We start from the raw sequence: 26,318 nt of genomic DNA, 5'->3' as shown, positions 1-26,318 counted from the left end.
ACAAGTGATATATGACGGTCTTTTAAACTCAGTGGAGACTATGCCTGATAGTAACCCTTTAAACATCAATGTCTGGGCAACAAAGGGTAGACTGGGCTGCTTTACGACACTTAACGTTGAGGATGTCAATGACCTCCTGATATTCATCAAATCCTGTTCCCCAAATGACCCATGCCCTCCAGCAGTCTTTCATTTGGCCTCCAAGGTCATCAGCATATATCTTACCCCCCTTTTAAATCAAGTCTTGGAAACAGGCAAACACCCAGAGGCATGGAAAAAGGCCTGCATAAGGCCAATTCTAAAAAAAAACACTTCGGATCCACTTGAACCTAAAAACTATCGCCCAATCTCCCGACTATCGATACCAGCAAAAATCCTGGAAAAAGCCATAAATAGGGAGCTAATTCATTATCTAGAGGATAGCTCTCTGTTAGATCGTACACAACATGGCTTTAGGCCCTGTCATTCGACAGAAACAGCGTTGGTGCTGGCAACGGAGGAGATTCGAAGGATAGTGGATGGAGGCGGCAGAGCAATCCTGGTCTTATTAGACCTTTCGGCGGCGTTCGACACCGTAAAGCGTACGGTGCTGGTGCAACGGCTGAAAGAGACAGGGGTGGAGGATACTGCACTAAATCTACTTTCCTCGTTTCTAGATGCCAGACAAGAAAATATACATTGGGAGAACACACAGTCTGGAACGTTTCTACTCCCATGTGGTGTTCCGCAGGGGTCTGCCTTATCCCCTACCCTTTTTAATATATATGTTGCCCCACTGGCCAACTTGGTCAGGAAACATGGGTTTTCATTGATCATGTATGCCGATGATTCGCAGCTTACCGTCTCAGTTGCTGAATCCCTAGACACAGTAGCTATCGGCTTCCATGCCTGTTTGACGGATATTATTCGCTGGATGAGTTCAAACTTTTTGAAAATAAATACTGATAAAACCGAGGTCCTTGAATTTGGTAAAGGACCATCGGTATGGAACACTAGCTGGTGGCCCACGGAGGCGGGAGTTTGTCCCACTCCCATTGCTAAGGATAAAAACCTAGGGGTGACCCTAGATAAGCACCTCAATCTTTCCGCCCATATTAACCAATTAACCTCCTCTTGCTTTTTCCTCCTAAAAACTTTGAGGAAAATATTCCCGTTTATAGCTCCTGAGCTTCAAAAGACAGTTGTAGTTGCATTGTTCTTATCTAAACTAGACTATTGCAACGCTCTTTTTGTGGGAATTGATAAAGCACAGGAGAGGAAGCTTCAGTCACTTCAGAATGCGGCGGCTAGATTGCTTATGAATATCCCTAAGGGTCGCCCCACCTCAGAGGCCATTAGAACACTACACTGGCTTCCAATCCGTCAAAGGGCTCATTTTAAAGCTATTTGTCTAGTACACAAGGCCCTCTATGGAGATTCTGGGGAGGTGAGGAAACTCTTTACAAGGCACCTCCCTGCCAGAACTCTTAGATCATCCACGGAAGGACTTGTCTGTGTCCCAAAAACACGTAAGGTAAGATGGGGGGGGGGGGCGCACACTATCTTTTTGTGCGCGGCAAAACTCTAGAACCAGATGCCATACATTCTCCGCTGCCAACCGAATCGGATGCGGTTCAGGAAGGAATTAAAAACCTGGCTATTTGACAAAAATTAAAACACACGCTCAGGGGCCTACATTCATGTCCACAGTTAGCGCCTAGACGCCACGGCATTTGCGCGCTCTACAAATAACGACTCAAATCAAAGTCATAGATCACACCCTGCTGACTCCGTGGCCTCAGCCTCCCTCCACCCTCTGGTCTCCATGATTGTCCTATACCCCAGGATGAAAGCTAACCAGCCCCACCTCCTGGATACTAGGTTGCACGCGGCCAAAGTCACCCTTAGTTTGGGTACTCGGGAAGCAGGTGGGGATGTGTAGCAAGTTTTAATCAGAAGGTAGACATAAACAAGGGAAGATTAGCAGTCACCCGGGAAGTTCACCCACCGGTCTCAAAACACAATAGAGTCACTCAGTCTCTTGACCCGCCTCTGAACTGTCTTGGAAGCATTCCTTCAACCCAGTCAATCTCTCTCTCGCTACTACCTGGCGCCAAGATGTCTATGAGAGGGGCAATGTGTAGAGAGGGCAGTTGGTCCGCCACAAACAGGATAACAAAGGGAAAAACAGATGTATGGGGAGTAACACAGGGGAGTCTCGTTAGGAGGAGGCACCCTGAGCGGTATACAATGATCAGGGTCATGCACAGGCAATCTGGGCACAGCGTCTGGTGTACGTACGTATGAGTCGCACCTGACATGGTGCGCAGGACTCTAGATGGCGGAATACAGGCCGCCGAGAAGCACCCTGCATAATTGGGTAAGTAGGCAGACCAGGACCTGAGAAAAATCCCACAGCTAACTACATAAAAAAAACCTATTCACAACTCTTAGGGCACCTCTGTCGCTTTAAATTCATGGCTCATGCAGCTAAATTCCACCAGGAGGGGGACAAGCCTGGCTGACTTCTAGCCTGCCTTGCACGACAAGACACCAATTCAGCCCCCATTATTGAACTAACCTCGGCCTCTTGTGCCCCTATATATTTACAAGAGAATATCCTGAATCTGTTTTACACCTTTTATTCCTCATTATATCAGGCCCCAACTGATCTCATGGAGGACCATTCCAGTGCCTTTATTTAGGGATGTCATACTCCCCGCATCCCTACTGCATATAAACTTGCATTGAACACTAAAATCACCACTGACGATGTGCTACAAGCAATCAGAGACCTTTCCCGTAACATAACCCCAGTTCTTGAGGGCCTACCACTCGAGTATTACAGCAAAGGGATTTCCCCATTGCTCTTCTCCCTCATAATGGAGCCCCTAGCCATCTGCTTACGACGCGAGGGCACTGACAGGGGAATGCCATTGGAGGATAGGACGCATGCGGGCACAAGCAGGCTCCATGGAGGAAATACGCTACATTCCTGTTTCCTATAAATGCTCTCACTTTGAAGTCAGCCATAAGTAAAATAAACACCAGGCTCCCACGAAAAATACAGCTTGACATTTGACCTCTGTCTTTGAATGCCCATCAAATGTGATGAGATAAGAACAAGATTTAAAGGCCTGTTTGTTACAGAAAACAAGTTTGTGGAAGGATAATGTAAACATAGCTTTATCATGGGGAGGTAAGAACTCAAGCTGCACAGCCTAAAGCAAATACAGTCAGCTTATTGGAAGGCAAAACATGTGAGTTACAAACCACAAAGTTTAATAGCAATCCACAGGCGGAATGCATTCCCACGTCAACTTTCTGAAAGTCTCCAAGATGTCTTTTGCATAGCCAGACAGCTGTGCTGTCTGGTAAGCGATGACCTAAAAGGGGGGAGGCAGCTGGCAATACTTAGACAATGGAGAAAAATGTGAAAATGGAAAAACGTCAAGCACCTCTATGTTAAAGGATTCGCCTGTGATGTGACAGGAGGCAACAGCACTCTTTCGGTATGTTCTAAAATTAAAGAGCTACCATTGTGTGAGAAGACACATTGATGGTGGAGTGACCATCACCAGGCACGAAGATTGTGAAGATAGTGAAGGAGATCACTAGAGAAGCCTGCACCTTTTTGGGAGCTAGTCTACATCATGATAACAAAATCTCAATAGCAGTGCTGCCCTCTTCTAATTAGAATAGAACATTTACAGTTTGAGGTCAGCAACACTAGGAAGGTTGTCTACAACCAAACTGAAGAGTGGTTATTATGAAGGAGAAATCAACACGAGTTGTTTTAACTCTATTCTATGAAGACTGAACCAGAAAGATTTTTAGCTGCTGTACTATCCAACACACAGTTACAGAGGTGCAAAATGCTACTTCTAGCCTAGTTAGGAGAGTCGGGTGCATGGATCCAATTGTGGGATCCATCTAGGTGATAAGATACTGTCTTTGGAGTTCCACAAAGCCAAGAATTCAGTATGTGGCACTGTTTTAACAAACTGTTCTCATTACCTTAGTCAGTGTCCCTCTCATGTAACTTTGTTTCCCATTTATCTTTTTCTTTCATTCCCTACTACTATGCACGCCTGCCCAGCATATGTTCTGTATAGAAGTTCTGAATCTACTTTGTGGAGCGCACTCTTCACAAGAAGCTTGTGTATTAAAACTTATGCTTCATCACCAGTGAAAATTAAATGAGCAAAAAACTACTTTTTTAAATTATAAAAATATCATTAAAATACAAGCTTCAGGGGGCGTGGCAAAGCAGCGATCTATGGCGGCTGCTGGGTAGGCGAGCTCCGTCCACACACCCCCTTCGCCATAATGATCCGCCACATTAATCCGGTCTTGCTGCACAAATTCTTGCACCGGAGCCTCAGCTGTGTCCGCCGCTGCCTTCCTCGCTGCCGTGCGCCCAAACAATCCAGAGATACGGCGAAGTCTGCCAGCGGCCTCCGCAAGTTTTGCAGCGTGGCAGTGAAGTAGATGAGGCAGCTGACGACGTGACTACGCACGGCGGCGCAGGCCGAGATCCTCAAGGGACTTGAACCACGGGGTCGGCCCCTGTCGTCTGGGCTCCGCTCATGGCCGCGGCGTACACCTGCCCATCCACACGGGAGTGCAGCCCATAAACATAGCGCCGCTTCCAGCGCCCCCAGGGGGCTCACTTCTACGCCGGTAGCATCCGGCCAAATCGTCCCATCCGGGCAAATATCCCAGACCTGCACCCGGTCTCCATGACCGTTTTCAGCTGCAGCGGTGCTCCCACCCAGCTGGGGAGCTGGTAGAGATCTTCAAAGCACACGCTCAGCGTGAGTGACCAAGGAGCTGGAAGGGGAAGGGCTGATGAGCAAATGTGAAAATTGAAGGAGCCCCAGAAGCCTATTCCAATCCGTGGCCAGAATCAGGTGCGCAGAGAGACCTGCAAACGCAGACTGCAGGCCCGGCAGCACTGATAGCGCCATCTCATTGTGACTGGCGGGTGAGGCCTAATTGCATTGACACTGCTGATCTAAGGGGCGCGAGCGAGGGCAAAAGGCTACCTGCTGGCGAATTACTGCTACGAGGGGCCAGCGATCGGGACGGAGGCTGCCGGGGTCAGCATCTGGGGCGGAACTGTTCCCAACTAATATGTCCGGCTCGAAGGGTTCCAGGATGGTCCAACAGAACAAATTGGACCGCTACACTTGTCCGAAGTCCTCACCACACAACCAGCGGTCCAAGGACAAGACGGTCAGCGAAACTGAAGATAACCCCGCGGAACACACACTCAAGGACGTCATGGAGGCCATTTCTGGAGTGAGGTCGTCCCTGGAGCAGAGGATGGACGTGATATCCACGGACGTCACATTGATACGAGCAGACCTGTCAAAAATAAACGAAAAGGTCAAGCAACACCTCCCAGTTGCAGGTCGAGATATGTGAGCTACAAACCTTTCGCAAGTTCGCTGAAGGTAAACTCGACGACTACGAGGGACGTACCCGTCGCAATAATGTGCACATTTTTGGTGTGCCGGAACGTGCAGAGGGGCAGGCCCCTGATCTGTTCGTCGAAGACCTCATACTCACCCACCTCCAGCCTAAAGGCCTGTCAAAATTCTTTGTGGTGGAAAGGGCGCACAGGGTCCCTGGGGGACGGCCAAAGCCCGGAGCTTCCCCAAGTCCAATGCTTGCGCGAATGTTAAACTACCGCGACAGAGACGTGATCCTCCAGAACGCTAGGACAAGCCCACCATTCGAGTACGAAAATGGGGCAGTGCTCCTCTCACTGCCGGAAAGTTTGCTACGAATCAGCACGGGTAAATTGTCGATAAGTGGGGGGGGGGGGGTGATGGCTGAATACTCATGTACGAGAACTGCAATCTTAAGGTTTTGAGCTGGAATGTAAACGGGCTGCTGGAGAAGGTCAAGCATTGTGTAGCGCTACAATACATCCGGAGACAGGCGCCGGATGTGGTGCTTCTCCAGGAGACCCATCTGGTGGGCAATACTTGCAAAGCACTCAACAGATGGGGTTACAAACTAGTAGCACATGCGAGTTTCACTACCAGTTCTCGTGGGGTGGGTATAATGGTGCAGAATTCCCTTCCCTTTATGATCCAATCTATGTGGACAGACGATCTTGGGCGCTACATAGGCATAACGGACAATGGGAGGGCCGCACAGTCACCTGCTTGTCAATCTACGTCCCGCCTGGCCTGCAGGCTCACACATTCAAGGATCTTGGGGCAGTGCTCCTCTCACTGCCGGAAAGTTTGCTACTGATGGGGGGGTGACTTTAACTCGGTGGTCTCTGGAATGTTAGACAGACATCCTCCATGTGTCACTGCTACGGGTGCGAGATGGCTACCAGACATTCTGGAGGCACTTGGTTTGGCCAATGCATTTCACCCAGACGGTGTCCAACACACATTCTATTCCGGGGCGCATAATAGTTTTTCACGAATTGACTATGTCATCGTCCCCTCCACACAACTCACATCTATCCGTAAAATAAGACATCTGGCAAGAGATATTACCGATCATTCCCCTGTCTGGACACATGTAGCGCTGGGGCAGTGGGGGAAGGCAGAGTGGCCCCTATCAACCTGTGGCACCTCCGAGACCCTGCAACATGCAAGGCCCTACTAGCAGCGATAGACCACTATTTCCAAGAAAATTAGGGCACGGTTGACTCCTCCCAGACGTTGTGGGAAGCGTTTAAAACAGTGATCCGAGGGCAGGCGCTCTCCCTAATCGCGGGTAAGAGGAAAGATAGAATAAAAGACCTGGTAGAGGTGGAGGGCGCAGTCCTCGGGCTAGAAAGAGAATTGGAGGTGGGGATGACACCGGAAAAGACACACGCCTTGCAGCGTAAAAGAGACGAACATAAGGCGATAGCCACGGAGAGAGCTAAAACGTTTGTGAGGGAGTCTGTGGACAGAGTGTATGACCTGGGTGACAAAGCCGGGAAACTCCTGGCATGGTTGGACAAAAAGGAGATGGCATCCAGACTGGTGCTGGAAATAATAAATAAGGACAGTCAGTCCCTCACAGATCCACAAGCTATAGCTAACACCTTTGCAGTCCATTATTGTTGCATATACGAAACACACATCCAACACTCGGAAGAAGATTCCCAATCACTACTTAGAGATATTGCCCTGCCCCTCCTATCACCTGAGCAGCGGGAACTCTTGGATAGAGGCTTCCCCAATGATGAAATTGCGGCGGCGATTCGGTGCCTTCAGGCGGGCAAGGCGTCGGGCCCCAACAGCCTACCAATTGAACTGAACAAACTTACACCGGACAAACTGGCCCCTCGACTGAGGGCTATGTTTACGGAGAGCATGGAGCACGGGGAGCTGCCGATAGATCAGCATATAGCTATGATCGTCACGATCCACAAAGAGGGCAAGCCTAGAACGCAATGTTCGTCTTATAGACCCATTTGCCTCCTGAACGCAGAGCTCAAAATTCTTGCTAAACTGCTGGCCAACCAACTGTTAAAGTGATCGGCGACCTGGTGCATCCAGACCAGTCAGGCTTCATGCCCTACCGGAACACAGCTTTGAACCTCCGAAGGTTGCATGGAGTAATGGGGAGGTTAAACACGTTATGAGAACCAGCAATTGTGGTCTCTCTAGATGCCACGATGGCATTCAACACCATAGAATGGCCCTACTTGTTTGCTGTACTAACGAAGATGTGATTCAGGGCAGGATTTACCCAGTGGGTCAGGCTTCTCTATTCCAAACCCTTGGCGCAGGTTGTGGTGAACATTAGAAAATCTACGCTCTTCGAGCTGGGGCGTGGCACTAGACAGGGGTGTCCCCTTTCCCCTCTTCTTTTTGCCCTAGCACTTCAACCCCTGGCGGCATGGATCCGGAGAGATCCGGTCATACGTGGATTGAGGTGCTCTCCGTCATGGGAGGACCGCATATGAATGTTTGCAGACGATATCCTATTATTTCTAGCCGCCCCCAAGAAATCGTTGATTGCGGTATTGGCTATATTCACAATTTTCGGGAGATTCTCTGGCTACTCCATTAATTGGAGCAAATCCCTTCTATATGTACTGAATGGGGACCGCCCTGCTATCCCAAGAGGCTGCCAACTCCAGGTCACCATGGAAGGCTTTAAGTATCTAGGTATATATGTAACGTCTGACCCCCAGCTCCGTTATGACCGTAACTTGATCCCGCCCCTACAAAGATTGAAATGAGACGCTGCAGCGTGGAGGGCGCATCCTCTCTCGCTATTGGGAAGAGCGGCACTCTTCAAGATGATGTCTCTGCCTCACTTTCTGTATGCGCTACAGAACTTCCTAGATCCGATACCCGCTAGCTACTTTAAAGAAATCGAGGGCATGCAGAGGGATCTGTTATGGGATGGGAAGCCTAGGATAGCACTCCAGAAATTTGCCCTTAGCTGGTACGATGGAGGTATCAGTCTCCCCGACCTCAGGAAATACTACTGGGCGGCACATCTCACGGCTATCAATCACTGTACATATCGCAGACTAGATAACCCAGGCTACGCAATGGATCGATAGGTGCTCCGGGGGGAAACTACTACAGAGCTTGTACTCCAGACCAAAGTCATTCCCCCTGACCGGGCCAACGAAGCATTCAGTGCAAGTCTGGCATACAGCCACCAGGAGTCTGGGTTGGGAACGGAAACTGACGGTAGCCACGCCGCTCTGGGACTCCGAGATCCTTGGTGAAGTGGGACCTTTTGGGATCTCAACCATTGGGGATTTATGGGTTAAGGGAGAGGTGGTGTCCTTTTCTTATTTAAAACAGAAATATGAGCTAGCAAACACAGAACATTTTCAATATCTTCAGGTCCGCCATGCATTGCAGGCATGCATCCCCTCAGGCTCCTCACTCCCAGACTATACTCCACTCGAGGACAGACTGCTTGACGGCTGCCTGCCAGTTAAAACGATATCCCTCACCTATAAAAAGTTAATCAATAACGAAGCTGAACTCCTACAGGGACTCAGGGCAAAGTGGGAGAGAGACGGTCTCAAGCTAGATGACGAGGAGTGACAGGAGGCTCTATCCTAACCGAAGGAAGTGGCCATATTGGCCAGGTTGAGACTTGTCCAGCTTAAAATTCTCCACAGAGTGTATGTCACTGGGCCCTGTCTGGTCCGAATGGGGGGGGATGAGGGAGGTGCGTGCAGACATCAGTGCGGATCTGAGGGAACATTCAGGCATATAATATGGGAGTGTGATCTAATTCGGAGATACTGGTGTCAAATCCACATGGTTATGAGGGAAGTATTGAGGCTAGACATACGCCTTGAGGCGAAGAGATGCTTATTGAATGTATGGGAACCTACAGATTTGGGAAGGATAGCCAGAACCTGGGTGACATTGGGACTAATGGTGGAGAAAAGAAATATCGCTCAACAATGGGGTGCCACCCAGCCCCCCACCCTCACGGACTGGGAGAAAAGCATGGTCTGGTGCATGTTTAGGGAAAAGACTGTTTATGTTGCAAGGGGGTTCCCGAAGAAGTGGTCTTAATTTGGGGGTCCTGGAACACATACCGTGGAGAGATTTGTACTCCGCCTCATAGTATTGACCTAGATGACCAGGCCACACCTTGATTTGTTAAAACCGTGCCCTAGAGATATACTAGATTGCAATTCTAACTTAACAACTGTAATTATGCAAACTTCTCCTAGGTGTAAAGTGTAAATACATCTTGTGTATCTGTGCTGATCTTTGTTTCTTAATAAATAAAATGAAATACAAAAAAGAAAATACAAGCTTCACAAACGTAATGTTCTCTTCTAAAATTAAATATTTGCAAGGTAAGAAAATGGTAGAAAAGTCTCTGTAATCATTCTCTTTCACACAAAGAAAATGTCCTTTTATTACAAAAATTGCAAAGACAAAAGGAACGACTAGTATGCACTTTTACCAATGCAGACCTACTCCTTCTTCTGAACGTCAGCAACACCCAGGAGTATGGGTGCCATGCAAAATGCAACCTGTTTATGTGTGCAATGCAGAATGCAAACTGTGCATGGGCGCCATGCAGAATGTGGTCTGAATATTGGTGCCACGAAGAGTGTCAGGGCAAGGATGCCAAGGATGAGCACTGCCCAGATACTCCTGTCCCAAAGGTTTGCCATGCATTCTGATGATCCAAGGGGCAATCAACGTAGCAATAGAGTGCAAAATGAACTAGTGTCAGATAAGTAACAGAACCTCCAGTTTCAGAAATACCACGGACCCCATAGCCTGCCCGTTGTGCTCAGCTTGGTAGTCACTGGCTCGGACTGAGCATCGGGCATGTGACCGACAGCCAAAGGGGCCTGCCGTCTCTCAATTGTAACCTGACTGAGAGGGTGGAGAGGAGTGACTGAGTCCACCCGTGCTCATTCTAATCACCCAGGATCAGCTGTGCTCGGCCTTACCACCCACTCACCCCCTCAGCTCCCTCTCTCTTTCCATACAGAACCACAGGCAGCAGAAGCCAGGCTTGCCCAGTCCATTACTGTTCACTTCATGTACACCTCCAACTCACTCCAAACTGAGATGCCCCTGTTATATTCCCTTCCCTTCTTTTATTCCACCCTTTGCCCTTCGCAGTTGTCCCTACCTTGGTTCCTTCTACTTTGGGACGTGACGGAGACACGGTTCTATGTGTAATGGTAAATGGTTTTACATGTGTATTATGAGGGGTGTAGCTTTGTATTTAGTCACCTCCTAATATCCCACAATAAAAGTGTATTGTAACTTACCTTGTTGAGATGATGACATTGATGTGTTGTTGATGAGGACAAGATAAACTGTTGTCTGCTGCAGCAGCAACTTTGTGTAGCGACTGCCATCCTAGTGGCACGGCTTCTCGGCTTCGCTTCCTGTGTTGAACACGTGTGCTTCATCCTTGCATTCAAATAGCTGATAACACACAGGGACAGTGTTGCTCTATCCTTCTCAAGCTCTTCTGCCTCCTGAAGCTGCACACCTTGCTGGGTTTCTCTGCCGATGTCTCATTGGTGAGTGTGGCCCTGCCCCATGCGCCCCTCCTTGCCACACCTTACCTCATATTGATTCCTTCTTAGGCATGTTGCCCCTCCTCTTGAAGTGTGGTAAACCATCATTTAGCACTGAGGTGTGTTCTACCACCATTGGGTGGACCTGTGCCCCGGCACTTCTTCACAAGTACTTAAGAAAGGACTTGTTTGTGGTGGTTCAAGCCTCTCTTTTGTGCGGACTTAATTTTGTGTTTTCCTTAATTTTCTATGGATCTGATGCATTCCACTGAATATCTGATGCATTCCACTGAATATCAGACAGCATGGTTGAAGGCTTGACTGACTGCCTTCAATGAATTTATTTCCTCATATAATCATAAATAAATGTCTTGTGCATCTCAACTGTTACCTGCTGCGTCAGTTTATCTCTTTATTTTTCTACACAGTGACTCTTTATGTTTTTTGTCCTTCGTCTTCTTTTTAACTGTTCATCATTTGGAATTATCCCTTACTTTGGGTGCTTTCTGTACCTTACCAAGTACTTTTATTTGTCTTGCTTTTTGTCCCCTGGAGATGTCATGCAGTTTGATCCCCCACAACATATTTTTACAAACTAAGGGTGATTGTCTTAGCCCTTTGGTGAGATGGAATGAGGAATTTCAAACCTATCATGCGGTCATTTATGCAAATAAAATGCAAATCGAGTGTAGCAAGGGAATTCTCCTCCATCGCATTGGTTCTGAAGAAGAGGAGGTTTTCAGAATATGTCCTAAAATAGAGGAGCTAGGGGGAGAGGAGGAGTTTGATGAATATGAGGAGGCCATAATTGGACAGGAACACTGTTTCATACCTTCGATAACCACCACGCTAAAGAGATATCATTTATATATGAGAAGGGCAGAGAGAGCAAGACCTTTTATGAGTTTTTTAACAGCATTATGAATTCATCAACACTTTGTGAGTTTGGTACCACCACAGATTAAATGATTACAGATCAACTAATGGTGCACACTAACAGCAAGTGAATTCAAGAAAGACTTTGGGTGATTAGGGATCCCACTTTGAAAGAAATGGGGAAATCAGGCAAGGCCAAGAGCAGTCAGAGTCTTAGGCCATGGAGGTGTATAAGGACCGAGGTGACCATAAAGGAAAAGAGATACATAGTGTCAGTGGCAGACAGACCAAGCATGAACCTTTGATGTCTAGAAAGAATGCACAGGGCCATAGATGTTGGAGTGCTACTTATGAGGCATCATTCATAGGCTGCCTGGCAACAACAAGAAAACAAGCATAACATAACACCCAGAGTTGCCCAAGTGTCTGATGCTGGTTTGCCTGACAAAGAAACCATAGAGGATCTGAAGTCAGAGTTAGGTACAAAAAGATCCTTGTAGTTCTGGGTTCTGGAAATAATCTGTGACAAAGAATACATTGATTTACTGCCAATATATGTGCTGCATGTGCTGGGAGAAGATGCAAATATGATGGGATCTTCAGGTTCCCCCCTACACTATCATCAACCAGGACTTGCTAAATTCAATTTTAAGATTTAAGGTGGATAGACTGTGAGCCAGTTCTGAAGACCATGTCCTCTGAAGGTCATAAAATGGATTTCACTGGCTACTTCACTGCTGTAATTGAGTTCAGGAGACGTTGTGCCAGAAACTAAATGTATGTGACATGCAAAAGGGTGTGTGTTCTTGATTGAAGGGGCCAAAGAATTTTGAGGATTGTTTTTAACTTTGGTGCACCTGACCTAGTCCTGGCTGTAGACAAACACGATTCAGGGTCCCGCATTCTCCATTCCCCCCTTATTGATGGCTTGTGAAAACTTAAAAATAGTGCAAGGCCTGAGGGGGAAACATCCATTACAATGCAGTCATTACAACGCACTACCTTTACAACGCAACTGGCTTTACATCGCATGCCACTGCAACGGATGTATGTCGTTACAACGCACACTTTTACAACGCATGCACTTACAACGCATTTTTTACAACGCACAATCCATTACAACGCATGACATTACAACGCATAACACTACAACGCATTTTTAAAAACTACCTTTACAACGCATTCCATTACAACGCATACTACCATTACAACGCATACCATTACAACGCATAACATTAAATTGCATTTAAGGTAAGTATTAGATAGTATAGGGGTAAAAATTACTTTTCTAACTCCAGGGGGTGCAACAGTAGGGTAAGTGTTGGATAGTATAGGGGTAAAAATTACTATTCTAACTCCAGGGGGTGCAACAGTAGGGAAAGTGTTGGATAGTATAGGGGTTAAAATTACTATTCTAACTCCAGGGGGTGCAACAGTAGGGTAAGTGTTGGCTAGTATAGGGGTAAAAATTACTATTCTAACTCCAGGGGGTGCAACATTAGGGAAAGTGTTGGATAGTATAGGGGTTAAAATTACTATTCTAACTCCAGGGGGTGCAACAGTAGGGTAAGTGTTGGATAGTATAGGGGTTAAAATTACTATTCTAACTCCAGGGGGTGCAACAGTAGGGTAAGTGTTGGATAGTATAGGGGTAAAAATTACTATTCTAACTCCAGGGGGTGCAACAGTAGGGTAAGTGTTGGATAGTATAGGGGTAAAAATTACTATTCTAACTCCAGGAGGTGCAACAGTAGGGTAAGTGTTGGATAGTATAGGGGTAAAAATTACTATTCTAACTCCAGGGGGTGCAACAGTAGGGTAAGTGTTGGATAGTATAGGGGTAAAAATTACTATTCTAACTCCAGTGGGTGCAACAGTAGGGTAAGTGTTGGATAGTATAGGGGTAAAAATTACTATTCTAACTCCAGGGGGTGCAACAGTAGGGTAAGTGTAGAATAGTATAGGGGTAAAAATTACTATTCTAACTCCAGGGGGTGCAACAGTAGGGTAAGTGTTGGATAGTATAGGGGTAAAAATTACTATTCTAACTCCAGGGGGTGCAACAGTAGGGTAAGTGTTGGATAGTATAGGGGTAAAAATTACTATTCTAACTCCAGGGGGTGCAACAGTAGAGAAAGTGTTGGATAGTGAAGTGTAATATTATGCGTTGTATTGGTATGCGTTGTAATGGTAGTATGCGTTGTAATGGAATGCGTTGTAAAGGTAGTTTTTAAAAATGCGTTGTAGTGTCATGCGTTGTAATGTCATGCGTTGTAATGGATTGTGCATTGTAAAAAATGTGTTGTAAGTGTAGTGCGTTGTAAAAGTTGCGTTGTAAAGGTTGTTCCCCCACTGCAACGCATGCCATTACAATGCATGTCACTACAACGCATGCCATTTAAACGCATACCATTACAACGCATGCCATTACAACACATTATAAGGTAAGTAATAGAGAATTTTTAGTTTTAGGGTGGGTATGGGTTTTGGGGTACATGGGAATAATAATTTCTACCCCTACACTATCCAACACTTTCCCTACTGTTGCACTCACCGGAGTGGGAATAGTAAATTTTACCCCAACACTGTCCAACACTTACCCTACTGTTGTACTCATTGGAGTGGGAATAGTTATTTTTACCCCAACACTTACCCCACTGTTGCCCTAAAAGTTGTTTTTTTTAAATATCTTTATTGGCATTTTCAATGTTTGTAGTACAGTACGTATATGAGGGCAAGACAATCTTAAAGTCAAAAGGCAGCAATAGTGCAGTGCTGAAATACATCTTTCAGAGTCCAAGTAAAGGATCAAGCAGATGAATCGGACTAACAAGATACATGACGTTGGCCCAGGGGGGTGCTGCATAGCCAGTATTCTAACAGAGCTGTCACCTCCAGATTTAGACCGGAGTCCTCAGTACATGTTTCACCATTATTTGTTCGCAATAATACACAAGTGAGGGTACCCACCATCGGGTCCAAATTCTAGTATAACATTTATGTTTTGCATAATGCTACTTCATTTATCTGAAAACAATTCCAACAAAAGAACAATTAACCCAACCTAAATAGATAAAGGAACACACACAAAAAAAGACCTTATTCAGAGGGGGAAATATATCATAACCATCTGTAAAAGCGTGTGATGGAGGCACAATATAATGAAGCGTCACAGAGGGGGGCAGGAGGTACAACACGGGGAGGGGCCGGCATCTGTAGACAAGACTGCCCCATCCGGGCCGCAAACGGTCAGCAGGTAGTCCCCCACATACAAGTGTTGCCCTAAAAGTATTATGCATTGTAATAGTATGCGTTGTAATGGTATGCGTTGTAATGGAATGTGTTGTAATGGTAGTTTTTAAAAATGTGTTGTAATGGCATACGTTGTAAAATCATGCAATGTAATGGTAGTTGCGATGTGAAAACTGTGTTGTAAAAGCATGCATCCATTGTCTAAAATAAACACATTGATTTCCCTAATAGATGGGACCACTGTGTTTGACACTCTTGATATTTGTCATGCTAACCACCAAATCAAACTAGTCGCAGAATCCAAGTCACTCACGGCATTCATCAATCCTTTTGGGGTCTGTCAGTACACTCTTTCAGTGCTTGGTCTTATGTTGGTGCCATCTGTCATCCAAAGGACCATGTTCCACTTATTCAAGGACTTGGAAGACAAAGTGAAGAGATACCAGGAAGACATTTTAGTGCTCACGTGGGATAAAAAAGAACACCTGGAAGTCCTGAATGAAGTGTTTTAAACACGGGCCAACCAAGGTTTGAATTCATTACCAGAGAAAGGCAAGCTGTTCCAATCCCAAGGTTGAATACGTGGGGTATTCCATTTCCTCGCAAGGGGTAGTTTGAAGAGAATTGCCAATGAAGGTGATAAGTGATGCCCCTAACCCACCCCATCCCCGCCACCTAGCACAATGGAACAACCAATGTCATTGTCAGGGCTCTGCAAATATTATGCTAAATTTGGGAAGAGTTTGCCTTTGTCATGGAGCCCATAAGGAAAATATGTTGCAAAGGTGTAGAATTTTGTTTGGGATGAAGAGCAAGATGTTTTGATACTGTATAAAAAAAATCACATTGTTATGGTTCAAACCTCTAGGCCATTATCCTTACGAAAACTACATTTAATCACTGGTGTTGAAAGTGCCTCTGAACTGCTACCTAAAAGGTTTGGTGATAAGGAATGGGTAGTAGCTTATTCATCCTTCATCAGCTCCATTATTCAACCTTATCGCTCGAATAGGTCTTTAAAGTCAGATAATAAACAATTAGCGGTAGTTCCAAAAATAAGAAAACATGAAGCGGAGGGCGTCGCGTCTCATACATTGCCGCTAAACTGTGGAATCTTTTGCCTCTTGGTATTCGCCTCGAGCCAAATTACCTGACCTTTCGAAAGCAGCTAAAAACGCATCTGTTCCCCTAATACTGCCCGTGGTGGAAGCTGCACTGCTACTAGTGCTGGGATGCCCAAGGGTAGCTATGCGCTCTAGAAATGCCTCTTCATTCATTCATCGAGATTGACTCTGAAAGGTGTAATGCCATCATTGAACATGAATTACTGGCTTGTGTTTGGGACATGAACCCCTTTAAGCATTTTGTATGGGGCAACAAATGTGTACTTCAAACTGATCAGACTCTTAATGTACACTCTGTCCCCGGGTGGGGGTTTAAATTCTACCACCCATATTGTTAGACAATGCTCAAAGTTGCAAGAATACTACTCTGATGTTTTATATTTTCCTAGTAAGAATAAAAAAATATGACAGGCAACTTGTGAATTACCAGTCAAATCTGCTTTGTCAAAGCAGTGATGCTGAAGAACAGAACGATGATGAGACTGATAGTATGGCATGTGTGAAGAATACTTGTGCACTACAGGTAGGGGTAATAACTGAGGAACTGTGGTATGTTGTAGAGTCCAAGGATGAAGCTCTTCAACTTCTGAAAGAATACACTTCTAATGGGTGGCCATCTAAAAGGGTCTTGATGGTCATTTACACTCTTTTGCCCAGGTTTTCTCTTTATTTTTTGTGGTGAATGGTGTTTTCTTCAGTAATGGCAAGTGTGTCCCCCTAAGATGGCATTTGTGAATTCATTGCTAGGCCAGACACAAGTGTCATATGGGTATCCCTACAATAAATAGGTATGTTAAAAACCCAATTATGGTGGCCCAGAATACATGCAGAAGCAGGCTGTTTTGAGAGGAGTTGTGAAAAGTAGAGGGTTTGTGACAAGACCTTTAAAAAACACATGCTTTTACTGTGCTCTGCACCATGGCCAGATATTGCCTAGAAAAAACTAACTTTTGATTTTGCTGATCCTGCATGGAAATGCCACCTCCTATGCAATACACTTTTGTAGTCTACTTTTCAAAGTGGCCAGAGGTCTAGCCATTAACTGGATGTTTGCCCCTGCATCTAGATAGATTAATCCCTGGGTAACTAGTGCTTGATGACAGAAGAACTGGAGTTACTGCCAGCCAATCGAGCCACCCCCTACAGTTCTACAGGACTGTGCTTCAGATGAGGGTAGGAATCGCTCTAATTTACGTTTCCCAAATTGGTTTGTGGGTTATGTGCAGGGCATAATGGCCCAGAGGAAGAGGAAGGAGAGCTCAGGCGAGATTAGAGGTTATTGGTGGCCTACTAAGAGTTAGTAACGTATTGACTAATCGATGGTAAAGATAAAACCAGCAATTTAAGGGCACCCACCTCCTCCTCCAAGGACTGAACATGGGAAATAAGATATGCTTCTTTAGTATTAGTGTTAGTGGGACTCCCAGACACTGGCAAATCAATGGAATGCTGTTCATGGTTAGTACCTTCAGTGACTTCAATGATAACATTTATCCGACCAGGTGGTGAAGCGCTCAAGGGAGCAAATCGATTACTGCAAAGAAAATCAGCCACATCAACCACATTGAAACTGGGATTTAAGACAGCAGAGGGGGAAGAAGACACATGTTAAGCAATAATATTTAGTGGGGAGGAAGAACACAGAGCTATCTAAGCAACTGTGGTCTGTTCCTCACCCTGACCCTGTCTCCTGGGTCTCAAAAACATGCCCAGAATTGTCCACTGGATTCCTGCTACATCAAGAGTTGGAAGAGCAGGGGCAGCTTGAGAGGGAGGTACGGTGGCATCTGGAGTCAGGATCTGTTCGCATTCCACCAAAAGATCATCACTCCTATCAAATACACAGTTGTCACCGGCAGATTTACAACTTTTCTTAGTTTGTTTTCTGTTTACCGGCCCCCACACTCCCCTCTGTGGCCTTCCGCTTCGCCATAGTCTATAAGTAAGGGAGGGGGCAAATGTAAACCAATATAAAGCAAATATGAAGCAGGAAACCCAGAAATCCCAAAAAAGTGTCCTGACAGCATGACCTCGGTGGCAGTGTCCATAGCCGCGTCTTGCTCCGATGGGCCTGTAACTTGTAACAGAGCTTGGTGATGACTAAGACACAGGATAAAGACCAGGGTGAAGGCCACAAAAACAAAATTGTGCACCAGGAGCAGGAAGCAGTGCTAATAAAACTATCAAACACTCAAGTGTTCAGAAGAACACAAATGTACAGCAAGGCTTGGCAAGTCCCTTAAGCCCATAAAGTCTGGAGCATGACAAGCACACAGCACCCAGCAGCAATGTCCACGTACATCTCCCTGATCTTGCAGATTGCCTAGAAAAACTTAGAATTGATGCTGCTGATTCAGCTTGAAAATGCCGTCCCCTCTCCAATATGCTTTTGTAGTATAATTTTCTAAGTGGCCAGAGGTCAAGTTTGTTGAAAGGTCTACCATTTCTGAAGTGTTCATTTCTCAGGGAAGTGGTTAGTAAGGAAGGAGTTCCTGAGACAATAGTCACCGATAATGGTGTTCAACTCGCTTCCAGGAAAATGTTTGAGTTATTTCAGTTGGATTGGATTAAGCAGCATATTAGAACTGCCCTTTATGATCCTCAGTGCAATGGTCTTGTTGAGCGTTTCAATCACTATCTGAAGGATACTTGGCCATCAGGGAGAGGTTTTGACCATACGATATTTCTTCTCACTCTGTAATTGGTGTCAGCATATTTTAGATACTCACAGGAAGACTTCATGCCTCAGAGAATTGATCCTAGTGGCTCAAGAGCAAATTACCTATGGAAACGGGAACCAAGATGGGGGTAGACATTAGCAAAATGAGATTCGCGGTTGAGGTACATCAAACTAAATCTAAACAATATCATGACACCTTGCATAGTGTTAAAAACCCTGAGGCTTCTGCAGGAGATTGTCCCATTAGTGTTGGGAAGGAAACCTCAACGTTTTCTAGATGCTCTGAGGTTGTAAAAATTAAAAAATGGAGTGGCATCTCACAGGATGCTAAATGCTGGCGCATTAGGAGGGTTGCTAAGGGCATTTGTGGACTGTTTCTGCATGGTACTGAGGTAAACACTCTTTCAGAACCAGAGAAGAGCTACTTTGACAGTGTTGTGGTTATCATTGATGAATGTAAGACTATTGATGATAGGAAAGTGTGTGGGTTTGCATAGGAACAGAGACATATCTTATCAAGGACTCTCAAATTCCACCTGCTGTTAATGGTGACCTTTCTGATGTTCTATCTACTGTGGCTATGTGAAGCTTTGTTTGAGGATGCGAACTCCATCTTGGATAATCCTCTAAGAGTGATCTCTATATTTCCAGTTCTCTCCATTTTTCTATTTTATTCGTTTGAAATTCGTGTTGCTTTGAGGAGAGAGATGTTTTATGGATCTTCTTTTTTCCCTGTCCCTTGCACTCCCCCAATGTCCCTAACTTGGTTCTTTCCACTTTGGAGGATGGGAGTTTATAGCTTCTGTGTGTAACGGTTAACGTTTTTACTAGTGTGTGTCGAGGGGCGCAGAACTCTGTTTCCTCTCTTCTTCATATCTCGCAATAAAAGTACATTTTAAATGACCATTTCTAGATTATTACACACCCACCGGTTAACGTTTTTACTAGTGTGTGTCGAGGGGCGCAGAACTCTGTTTCCTCTCTTCTTCATATCTCGCAATAAAAGTACATTTTAAATGACCATTTCTAGATTATTGAGGTGTGTTCTACCACCATTGGGTGGACCTGTGCCCCGGCACTTCTTCACAAGTACTTAAGAAAGGACTTGTACGTGGTGGTTCAAGCCTCTCTTTTGTGCGGACTTAATTTTGTGTTTTCCTTAATTTTCTATGGATCTGATGCATTCCACTGAATATCTGATGCATTCCACTGAATATCAGACAGCATGGTTGAAGGCTTGACTGACTGCGTTCAATGAATTTATTTCCTCATATAATCATAAATAAATGTCTTGTGCATCTCAACTGTTACCTGCTGCGTCAGTTTATCTCTTTATTTTTCTACACAGTGACTCTTTATGTTTTTTGTCCTTCGTCTTCTTTTTAACTGTTCATCATTTGGAATTATCCCTTACTTTGGGTGCTTTCTGTACCTTACCAAGTACTTTGCGTTGTAATGGAATGCGTTGTAAAGGTAGTTTTTAAAAATGCGTTGTAGTGTCATGCGTTGTAATGTCATGCGTTGTAATGGATTGTGCGTTGTAAAAAATGTGTTGTAAGTGTAGTGCGTTGTAAAAGTTGCGTTGTAAAGGTTGTTCCCCCACTGCAACGCATGCCATTACAATGCATGTCACTACAACGCATGCCATTTAAACGCATACCATTACAACGCATGCCATTACAACACATTATAAGGTAAGTAATAGAGAATTTTTAGTTTTAGGGTGGGTATGGGTTTTGGGGTACATGGGAATAATAATTTCTACCCCTACACTATCCAACACTTTCCCTACTGTTGCACTCACCGGAGTGGGAATAGTAAATTTTACCCCAACACTGTCCAACACTTACCCTACTGTTGTACTCATTGGAGTGGGAATAGTTATTTTTACCCCAACACTTACCCCACTGTTGCCCTAAAAGTTTTTTTTTTAAATATCTTTATTGGCATTTTCAATGTTTGTAGTACAGTACGTATATGAGGGCAAGACAATCTTAAAGTCAAAAGGCAGCAATAGTGCAGTGCTGAAATACATCTTTCAGAGTCCAAGTAAAGGATCAAGCAGATGAATCGGACTAACAAGATACATGACGTTGGCCCAGGGGGGTGCTGCATAGCCAGTATTCTAACAGAGCTGTCACCTCTAGATTTAGACCGGAGTCCTCAGTACATGTTTCACCATTATTTGTTCGCAATAATACACAAGTGAGGGTACCCACCATCGGGTCCAAATTCTAGTATAACATTTATGTTTTGCATAATGCTACTTCATTTATCTGAAAACAATTCCAACAAAAGAACAATTAACCCAACCTAAATAGATAAAGGAACACACACAAAAAAAGACCTTATTCAGAGGGGGAAATATATCATAACCATCTGTAAAAGCGTGTGATGGAGGCACAATATAATGAAGCGTCACAGAGGGGGGCAGGAGGTACAACACGGGGAGGGGCCGGCATCTGTAGACAAGACTGCCCCATCCGGGCCGCAAACGGTCAGCAGGTAGTCCCCCACATACAAGTGTTGCCCTAAAAGTATTATGCATTGTAATAGTATGCGTTGTAATGGTATGCGTTGTAATGGAATGTGTTGTAATGGTAGTTTTTAAAAATGTGTTGTAATGGCATACGTTGTAAAATCATGCAATGTAATGGTAGTTGCGATGTGAAAACTGTGTTGTAAAAGCATGCATCCATTGTCTAAAATAAACACATTGATTTCCCTAATAGATGGGACCACTGTGTTTGACACTCTTGATATTTGTCATGCTAACCACCAAATCAAACTAGTCGCAGAATCCAAGTCACTCACGGCATTCATCAATCCTTTTGGGGTCTGTCAGTACACTCTTTCAGTGCTTGGTCTTATGTTGGTGCCATCTGTCATCCAAAGGACCATGTTCCACTTATTCAAGGACTTGGAAGACAAAGTGAAGAGATACCAGGAAGACATTTTAGTGCTCACGTGGGATAAAAAAGAACACCTGGAAGTCCTGAATGAAGTGTTTTAAACACGGGCCAACCAAGGTTTGAATTCATTACCAGAGAAAGGCAAGCTGTTCCAATCCCAAGGTTGAATACGTGGGGTATTCCATTTCCTCGCAAGGGGTAGTTTGAAGAGAATTGCCAATGAAGGTGATAAGTGATGCCCCTAACCCACCCCATCCCCGCCACCTAGCACAATGGAACAACCAATGTCATTGTCAGGGCTCTGCAAATATTATGCTAAATTTGGGAAGAGTTTGCCTTTGTCATGGAGCCCATAAGGAAAATATGTTGCAAAGGTGTAGAATTTTGTTTGGGATGAAGAGCAAGATGTTTTGATACTGTATAAAAAAAATCACATTGTTATGGTTCAAACCTCTAGGCCATTATCCTTACGAAAACTACATTTAATCACTGGTGTTGAAAGTGCCTCTGAACTGCTACCTCAAAGGTTTGGTGATAAGGAATGGGTAGTAGCTTATTCATCCTTCATCAGCTCCATTATTCAACCTTATCGCTCGAATAGGTCTTTAAAGTCAGATAATAAACAATTAGCGGTAGTTCCAAAAATAAGAAAACATGAAGCGGAGGGCGTCGCGTCTCATACATTGCCGCTAAACTGTGGAATCTTTTGCCTCTTGGTATTCGCCTCGAGCCAAATTACCTGACCTTTCGAAAGCAGCTAAAAACGCATCTGTTCCCCTAATACTGCCCGTGGTGGAAGCTGCACTGCTACTAGTGCTGGGATGCCCAAGGGTAGCTATGCGCTCTAGAAATGCCTCTTCATTCATTCATCGAGATTGACTCTGAAAGGTGTAATGCCATCATTGAACATGAATTACTGGCTTGTGTTTGGGACATGAACCCCTTTAAGCATTTTGTATGGGGCAACAAATGTGTACTTCAAACTGATCAGACTCTTAATGTACACTCTGTCCCCGGGTGGGGGTTTAAATTCTACCACCCATATTGTTAGACAATGCTCAAAGTTGCAAGAATACTACTCTGATGTTTTATATTTTCCTAGTAAGAATAAAAAAATATGACAGGCAACTTGTGAATTACCAGTCAAATCTGCTTTGTCAAAGCAGTGATGCTGAAGAACAGAACGATGATGAGACTGATAGTATGGCATGTGTGAAGAATACTTGTGCACTACAGGTAGGGGTAATAACTGAGGAACTGTGGTATGTTGTAGAGTCCAAGGATGAAGCTCTTCAACTTCTGAAAGAATACACTTCTAATGGGTGGCCATCTAAAAGGGTCTTGATGGTCATTTACACTCTTTTGCCCAGGTTTTCTCTTTATTTTTTGTGGTGAATGGTGTTTTCTTCAGTAATGGCAAGTGTGTCCCCCTAAGATGGCATTTGTGAATTCATTGCTAGGCCAGACACAAGTGTCATATGGGTATCCCTACAATAAATAGGTATGTTAAAAACCCAATTATGGTGGCCCAGAATACATGCAGAAGCAGGCTGTTTTGAGAGGAGTTGTGAAAAGTAGAGGGTTTGTGACAAGACCTTTAAAAAACACATGCTTTTACTGTGCTCTGCACCATGGCCAGATATTGCCTAGAAAAAACTAACTTTTGATTTTGCTGATCCTGCATGGAAATGCCACCTCCTATGCAATACACTTTTGTAGTCTACTTTTCAAAGTGGCCAGAGGTCTAGCCATTAACTGGATGTTTGCCCCTGCATCTAGATAGATTAATCCCTGGGTAACTAGTGCTTGATGACAGAAGAACTGGAGTTACTGCCAGACAATCGAGCCACCCCCTACAGTTCTACAGGACTGTGCTTCAGATGAGGGTAGGAATCGCTCTAATTTACGTTTCCCAAATTGGTTTGTGGGTTATGTGCAGGGCATAATGGCCCAGAGGAAGAGGAAGGAGAGCTCAGGCGAGATTAGGGGTTATTGGTGGCCTACTAAGAGTTAGTAACGTATTGACTAATCGATGTTAAAGATAAAACCAGCAATTTAAGGGCACCCACCTCCTCCTCCAAGGACTGAACATGGGAAATAAGATATGCTTCTTTAGTATTAGTGTTAGTGGGACTCCCAGACACTGGCAAATCAATGGAATGCTGTTCATGGTTAGTACCTTCAGTGACTTCAATGATAACATTTATCCGACCAGGTGGTGAAGCGCTCAAGGGAGCAAATCGATTACTGCAAAGAAAATCAGCCACATCAACCACATTGAAACTGGGATTTAAGACAGCAGAGGGGGAAGAAGACACATGTTAAGCAATAATATTTAGTGGGGAGGAAGAACACAGAGCTATCTAAGCAACTGTGGTCTGTTCCTCACCCTGACCCTGTCTCCTGGGTCTCAAAAACATGCCCAGAATTGTCCACTGGATTCCTGCTACATCAAGAGTTGGAAGAGCAGGGGCAGCTTGAGAGGGAGGTACGGTGGCATCTGGAGTCAGGATCTGTTCGCATTCCACCAAAAGATCATCACTCCTATCAAATACACAGTTGTCACCTGTCAGATTTACAACTTTTCTTAGTTTGTTTTCTGTTTACCGGCCCCCACACTCCCCTCTGTGGCCTTCCGCTTCGCCATAGTCTATAAGTAAGGGAGGGGGCAAATGTAAACCAATATAAAGCAAATATGAAGCAGGAAACCCAGAAATCCCAAAAAAGTGTCCTGACAGCATGACCTCGGTGGCAGTGTCCATAGCCGCGTCTTGCTCCGATGGGCCTGTAACTTGTAACAGAGCTTGGTGATGACTAAGACACAGGATAAAGACCAGGGTGAAGGCCACAAAAACAAAATTGTGCACCAGGAGCAGGAAGCAGTGCTAATAAAACTATCAAACACTCAAGTGTTCAGAAGAACACAAATGTACAGCAAGGCTTGGCAAGTCCCTTAAGCCCATAAAGTCTGGAGCATGACAAGCACACAGCACCCAGCAGCAATGTCCACGTACATTTCCCTGATCTTGCAGATTGCCTAGAAAAACTTAGAATTGATGCTGCTGATTCAGCTTGAAAATGCCGTCCCCTCTGCAATATGCTTTTGTAGTATAATTTTCTAAGTGGCCAGAGGTCAAGTTTGTTGAAAGGTCTACCATTTCTGAAGTGTTCATTTCTCAGGGAAGTGGTTAGTAAGGAAGGAGTTCCTGAGACAATAGTCACCGATAATGGTGTTCAACTCGCTTCCAGGAAAATGTTTGAGTTATTTCAGTTGGATTGGATTAAGCAGCATATTAGAACTGCCCTTTATGATCCTCAGTGCAATGGTCTTGTTGAGCGTTTCAATCACTATCTGAAGGATACTTGGCCATCAGGGAGAGGTTTTGACCATACGATATTTCTTCTCACTCTGTAATTGGTGTCAGCATATTTTAGATACTCACAGGAAGACTTCATGCCTCAGAGAATTGATCCTAGTGGCTCAAGAGCAAATTACCTATGGAAACGGGAACCAAGATGGGGGTAGACATTAGCAAAATGAGATTCGCGGTTGAGGTACATCAAACTAAATCTAAACAATATCATGACACCTTGCATAGTGTTAAAAACCCTGAGGCTTCTGCAGGAGATTGTCCCATTAGTGTTGGGAAGGAAACCTCAACGTTTTCTAGATGCTCTGAGGTTGTAAAAATTAAAAAATGGAGTGGCATCTCACAGGATGCTAAATGCTGGCGCATTAGGAGGGTTGCTAAGGGCATTTGTGGACTGTTTCTGCATGGTACTGAGGTAAACACTCTTTCAGAACCAGAGAAGAGCTACTTTGACAGTGTTGTGGTTATCATTGATGAATGTAAGACTATTGATGATAGGAAAGTGTGTGGGTTTGCATAGGAACAGAGACATATCTTATCAAGGACTCTCAAATTCCACCTGCTGTTAATGGTGACCTTTCTGATGTTCTATCTACTGTGGCTATGTGAAGCTTTGTTTGAGGATGCGAACTCCATCTTGGATAATCCTCTAAGAGTGATCTCTATATTTCCAGTTCTCTCCATTTTTCTATTTTATTCGTTTGCTATTCGTGTTGCTTTGAGGAGAGAGATGTTTTATGGATCTTCTTTTTTCCCTGTCCCTTGCACTCCCCCAATGTCCCTAACTTGGTTCTTTCCACTTTGGAGGATGGGAGTTTATAGCTTCTGTGTGTAACGGTTAACGTTTTTACTAGTGTGTGTCGAGGGGCGCAGAACTCTGTTTCCTCTCTTCTTCATATCTCGCAATAAAAGTACATTTTAAATGACCATTTCTAGATTATTACACACCCACCGGTTAACGTTTTTACTAGTGTGTGTCGAGGGGCGCAGAACTCTGTTTCCTCTCTTCTTCATATCTCGCAATAAAAGTACATTTTAAATGACCATTTCTAGATTATTACACACCCACCGTGCTAGAAGAGCGGTTCTGTCAGAGGTAGTGCGGACCACGTACCCAATGAA

The sequence above is a fragment of the Triturus cristatus genome, chromosome 5_1 (genome assembly GCF_964204655.1).
Source record: "Triturus cristatus chromosome 5_1, aTriCri1.1, whole genome shotgun sequence".
NCBI classification, from domain to species: Eukaryota; Metazoa; Chordata; class Amphibia; order Caudata; family Salamandridae; genus Triturus; species Triturus cristatus.
Note: the sequence above shows the minus strand (reverse complement) of the source record.